Source organism: Simochromis diagramma, unplaced genomic scaffold, assembly GCF_900408965.1.
Source record: "Simochromis diagramma unplaced genomic scaffold, fSimDia1.1 OVJJ01000055.1, whole genome shotgun sequence".
NCBI lineage: Eukaryota > Metazoa > Chordata > Actinopteri > Cichliformes > Cichlidae > Simochromis > Simochromis diagramma.
Genome location: NW_024387070.1, coordinates 836,820 through 843,134, shown reverse-complemented (window position 1 = coordinate 843,134; position 6,315 = coordinate 836,820).

The following is a 6,315-nucleotide window of genomic DNA, read 5'->3' as shown; positions in this document are numbered from 1 at the left end:
AATGTAAATCCTTGTTTTAATGATTAAACCTTAAATTATGAAAGTTTGTACAGAAACGATCACTTCAGTCATCATTTATATTCTGAGTGTTTAAAGTATCAACATTAAAATGAGGATCAATTAAATTATCAGCATCATTGTTTCTGTTTAAAGTTTAAATTGTGCGTTAAATAATAATGAACAGAAACATTTGGATCGTTGTCATGTTCAGCTGAACAGAAACAGACACAGGAGCTCCCACACCTGGATCATGTGGGCTGAACCCTGAGAGCTGTTTTTATCATCCTCTCGCCTCAGTGGAGCTCATTAACTCAGCCTTATCTGCAATGATGCAAATAAAGTTTAAAGTTTGGATTGTAAATATTTCAAGAATCAAAATACAAAGGATAGAATTTTAAGGAGTGTTTCTTAAAATCATCAATGTCTGAATGATCACAGTTTAATCTGGAACAGATGGATCACAGTTACATAAATGGCCCATATGTCATTAATGAAAATATGGGCAGAATCGTTATCAGGTACAAACTACATGGAGACATCACACAGATACAAGTACCTGCCAGTGCTCAGTAATTCAATTCAGTTGTATTTATACAGCACCAAATCACATCAACAGTCGCCTCAGGGCGCTTTAAATTGTAAGGTAGACCCTACAATAATACGTACAGCGAAAAACCCAACAATCATATCAGAATCGTGTTTATTGGCCAAGTATATGTGCAGACACATACAAGGGATTTGGTTCCGGTAGATGGAGGCTCTCAAGCACAGCAATGTAAATCACTCACACACACACACACACACACACACACACACACACACACACACACACACACACACACACAAAGACACACACACACACACACACACACGTGTCTATATATACCTTACACATGCGTACACATACATGCACAAAGCTGTGTAAACCAACTATAAATAACTAATCTAAACTTATATACATAGAATACAGAAATGAATGAGGTGGAATGAATACTACAAAATGTACATAAGGTGCAGTTGCAGTCTGGCAGTGGGAGCAGTGTGACAGGTCAACTGTTTAGGAGGGAGATGGCGAGGGGAAAGAAACTGTTCCTGTGTCGGGTGGTCCTGGTCTGCAGGCTTCTGTACCGTCTGCCAGAGGGCAGCAGATCAAAAAGTCTGTGTGCAGGGTGTGAGGGGTCTGCGATGATTTTCCCTGCCCGTTTCCTGGTTCTTGAGAGGTACAGATCCTGGATGGAGGGCAGGGGGGTGCTGATGATCCTTTCTGCTGCCCGTACAGTCCGCTGCAGTCTGCTCCTGTCCTGTTTAGTGGCTGCTCCATACCAGACTGTGATGGAGGAGCACAGGACAGACTCCATGACTGCAGTGTAGAACTGGATCAGCAGCTCCTGTGGAAGACTGTACTTCCCCAGTTGTCTCAGGAAGTACATCCTCTGCTGGGTCTTTTTGAGGATGGAGTTGATGTTGGTCTCCCACTTCAGGTCCTGGGAGATGGTTGTGCCCAGGAACTTGAAGATCTTCACAGTTGACACAGGGCTGTCTGATATGGTGAGGGGGAGCAGAGTTGAGGGATGTTTCCTGAAGTCCACTGTCATCTCTACAGTCTTAAGAGTGTTCAGCTCCAGATTGTGCTGACTGCACCAGAGTACCAGCCGCTCGACTTCCTGCCGGTATGCAGACTCATCACAGATCCTGAATGAGGCCAATGACAGTGGTGTCATCTGCAAACTTTAGGAGTGTAACAGCCGAGTTCTTGGAGGTGCAGTCGTTAGTGTAGAGGGAGAACAGTAGTGGTGAGAGGACACATCCTTGAGGGGCACCAATACTGAGGGACCGGGTTTCAGAGGTGATCTCCCCCAGCCTCACTTGTTGCTTTCTGTCTGTCAGGAAGCTGGTGATCCACTGACAGGTAGCTGGTGACACGCTGAGCTGGGAGAGTTTGGAGGAGAGAAGTTCAGGCACAATGGTGTTAAAAGCCGAACTAAAGTCCACAAACAGGACCCTGGCATAAGTTCCCGGGCGGTCAAGGTGTTGCAGGATGTAATGCAGCCCCATGTTCACTGCATCATCCACCGACCTGTTTGCCCGGTAGGCAAACTGCAGAGGGTCCAGCGGGTGGCTTTCAGATGGGCTAGCACCAGTCATTCGAAGGATTTCATGACCACAGACGTCAAGGCGACAGGTCTGTAGTCATTCAGTCCTGTGATGGTGGGTTTCTTGGGAACAGGGATGATGGTGGAGCGTTTGAAGCAGGAGGGAACTTCACACAGCTCCAGGGATCTGTTGAAGATGCGAGTAAAGATGGGAGCCAGCTGTTCAGCACAGGTTTTGAGGCAGGAGGGTGAGACGCCGTCTGGTCCGGGGGCTTTCCTGGGCTTCTGTTTCTGGAATAGTCGGCTCACATCCTTAGTGCGTATTCTGAGTTTCAGGGAGGAGGAAAGGGGGTGAGAGGTGTGGTGGAGGTCGTTGAGTCTGGATTGGGGAGGGTGGTGGTGGTCGTTGGGTCTGGATTGGGGAAGGGGAGGGTGAAGGGGGGAGAGGTGGAAGGTGTGTTGGGGGTCAATGTCTGAAGCAATGTCCCTGGGGAGGGGAGGGTGGGGCATGGGAGTCTGTCCGTCTCAAACCTGCAGTAGAAAGTGTTTAACTCGTTGGCCAGGTCTTTGTTTGCTTCAGTGGGTGGGGGGCGTCTGTAGCTGGTGATTTCCTGCAGGCCCCTCCACACTGATGCTGGGTCGTTGGCTGAGAGCCGTTCTTCCAGCTTCTGGGAGTAGATGCTTTTAGCTGCTTTGATCTCCTTGGTCAGTGTGTTCCTGGCTTGCTTGTACAGGGCCCTGTCACCACTTCTGTAGGCGTCCTCCTTGGCCATACGAAGATGTTGGAGTTTAGGAGTGAACCATGGTTTATTGTTGTTGTATGTGCAAAAGGTCTTTGTTGGCACACACACGTCTTCACAGAAACTGATGTTTGATGTCACAGTGTCCGTGAGCTCATCCAGGTTCTCAGATGCAGCTTCAAAAACAGTCCAATCAGTGGAGTCAAAACAGTCCTGCAGTTCCTATGACCCCCTATGAGCAAGCACTTTGGCGACAGTGGGAAGGAAAAACTCCCTTTTAACAGGAAGAAACCTCCAGCAGAACCAGGCTCAGGGAGGGGCGGGGCCATCTGCTGTGACTGGTTGGGGTGAGAGAAGGAAGACAGGATAAAGACATGCTGTGGAAAAGAGACAGGGATTAATAACAGGTATGATTCAATGCAGAGAGGTCTGTTAGCACATAGTGAGTGAAGAAGAAACACCCAATGCATCATGGGAATCAGCAGCCTACACCTATTGCAGCATAAGGGAGGGTCCAGCCCTAACTAAATGCTTTAGCAAAAAGGAAAGTTTGAAGCCTAATCTTAGAAGTAGAGATAGTGTCTGTCTCCCCTTCACTAAACTGGAGCTCAGCCTTCCTGGACAGTCTGCTCGTACGGTGACCTTCATGTAAAGCTAGCAATCAGCTAGCAGCTACATCCACCTGTGAGTCAAAGAGACCACTCTCCTATTAATGCAAACTGTAAGTCTTAATACTATTTAAACAGGTGAGTTATAAAACTGTAAAGCTGCTGTGAAAGTGAAACTTATCTACAGAGACCAAACAGTTTGTGTATCAGGCTGTAAAAATGTTTAGTTCTCCTGTAAAATTTTAACATGGGAGTCTATGGGGACTGATTCACTGCTGCCTCTGGTGGACGTCAGAGGAACTGCAGTTGATGCTTTTTCCTGTGCAATAGACTACTTGCACAATCACTTCCATGTTCTACTGGTCCTGCACAACTGTTTCTGGTGTGGTTAAACAATGGCGACGTTGTCCACCTGCTGCCTACAAGAGTTCCCAAAATTGAACATCACTAATCTTCATTAGATTAACAGGGTGACAACAACCCCCACCAGCAAATTAGATAAAGCATTTAAATTATGTGCTGCATCACACTGTGTATACACAACTATGAAGGTAAGAAAATAGAAATTACCTGACAAAGTAACGTTATGTTACTCCTCTATAATAATGGATTGGATTTATATAGCGCTTTTCAAGGCACCCAAAGCACTTTACAATGCCACTATTCATTCACTCTCACATTCATACACGGGTGGAGGCAAGCTACGGTTGTAGCCACAGCTGCCCTGGGGCAGACTGACAGAAGCGAGGCTGCCATATCGCGCCATCGGCCCCTCTGGCCAACACCAGTAGGCAAGTAGGGTAAAGTGTCTTGCCCAAGGACACAACGACCAGGACAGAGAGCCCAGGGATCGAACCGGCGACCTTCCAGTTACAGATGCAATTCCCAACCCCCTGAGCCACTGTCGCCCTTTACTTTACTCCTACACAGCACCCATGCTATCTTGCATAGATGGAGAGCGCTTTAGGTTGAAGTTGTAAAATGTTGCTTTTTTTGTTTCTTTTTTTTTTTTTTTTTATGTACTTATATTACATATTTTCTTAAACAGTGTTTTATGTTGTCCTGAACTATAGCTGGACTTTTCTTAACTAATGTCACTCTTGTTGTTAGACACCTTTAAAGTAGCATTAGTTAGTTTTCTTTTGAGACTGGTTGACATGATAATACAATAAAGTAATAATGCGGCTCACTGTGGACTGGTGTATGTTGAATCAATGTGCCAGATCCTGCTCCTTCAAACTAACTGACAGGAAAACCAGGAGAAGAAAGAACTTGTTGATTGGCTGTAGCAGCTGCCTCTGGAAGGTTAAAACAAAGGGAAAATGTTACTCTTAATCTAGGAACTAGTAACATTATGCTACTTTCCCTAAATGTTTTGTAATGGTTATGCATACCATACTGTACCATGGGCTAAACAATGAGCTGCTGTAGTACACAGGTGAATGTATGTAAATGATGATGAGGAGGTTTCTTCCTGTTAAAAGGGAGTTTTTCCTTCCCACTGTCGCCAAAGTGCTTGCTCATAGGGGGTCATATGATTGTTGGGTTTTTCTCTGTTTTCTTTGTATTTTTGTAGGGTTACAAGACCTTACAATGATTTGGTGCTATATAAGTAAAATTAAATTTAATTGAATCTTTTAAAGGCCCATGGTCCTTCAATCGTGCCTCTAAAAATATGAATAATAAAAAATACTAACTCTGAAAGTAATTTGAGCTAAACTGATGGTGAAAATTTTTAAACCAAAACTATGTTGAAATAAGGAATAAAACACTTTGGGAACTAAGCAAACTCAAAGTTAACCTAAATTTAACATTAAAATGTGAGAAATGCAAATGTGTCTGAAAAAGTTCAGATTTATTCTGTGGCTTCGTCAGCGTAAGGGAACAGCTGGAGTCATCGTCAGCTCAGAACACTGAGCACAAAACAAAGTCAACGAACATCTGCTGAACTTTATCAGTTTGAGTTTAAACTACAATAGACGGTGTGTGCGTGTGTGTGTGTGTGTGTTTTGGCTGCTGGTCAGTGTTTGTCACAGTTAATGAGGTCACCTGAGAGCACCTGGTTAATGGCCTCTCATTAGGAGCAGCAGCTCGTTAGTCTGTCTCTCAGGACAAACTGCAGCACAAACAGTTACATCATCATCTGATGTTTATACCTCTTTGACCTCTGACCTTCCCTCTCCTGGGCTCACAGGTACACATGGCAAGTGGATCCATTCAATACAAAAACAAACAGCATTTTTTCATCTAATACTTTATTGTTTCGTGATCATGTTTGACAGTAATAAATGATACAAATCGATTTTGTGTCTGATCTTGTATCTGAGGAACATCTCTGTAGATACAGATCTCTATCTGTCTTCATAGAGACGTCTGACATGTTGTCCACTTGTCCACAGCTCCCCTGTCCCTCAGAGTCCTTTCTGCACTCGCCAGTCAGACCGTTTACTGTTCTGTTATTATTAGAAAAGGAAAAGTGCAAGTATTTAAATTATTATTAAAACTCTTTGCTGATATCTGAAGTTTTGCACATGAGATTTCAATTTCATAATCTTTGAAATGTTTCTTCACCTTAAGTGCAGCCCTAAAGACTCCCAGAAGCACTCTGTGCTCCATCAGACAGGACCATGGTGAGATGGTGGCACTTTATGGTCATTCTGGAAAGTGTGAAGCCTCATCTTAAATACTCTAGGAACAACAAGTAAGTAAGATTTTTAGGGCTGAGTAAAACAATTTTAGTTTTATCAGAAGTTGGAAGCAAATAAGCCATTCCTCTGCAGATGATCTGTTAGCTGTTTGACAACTACTCTTTCAAGGATGTTTGATATAAAGGAAGGTTGGAGATTGGCCTATAATTAGCTAAGACTGCTGGGT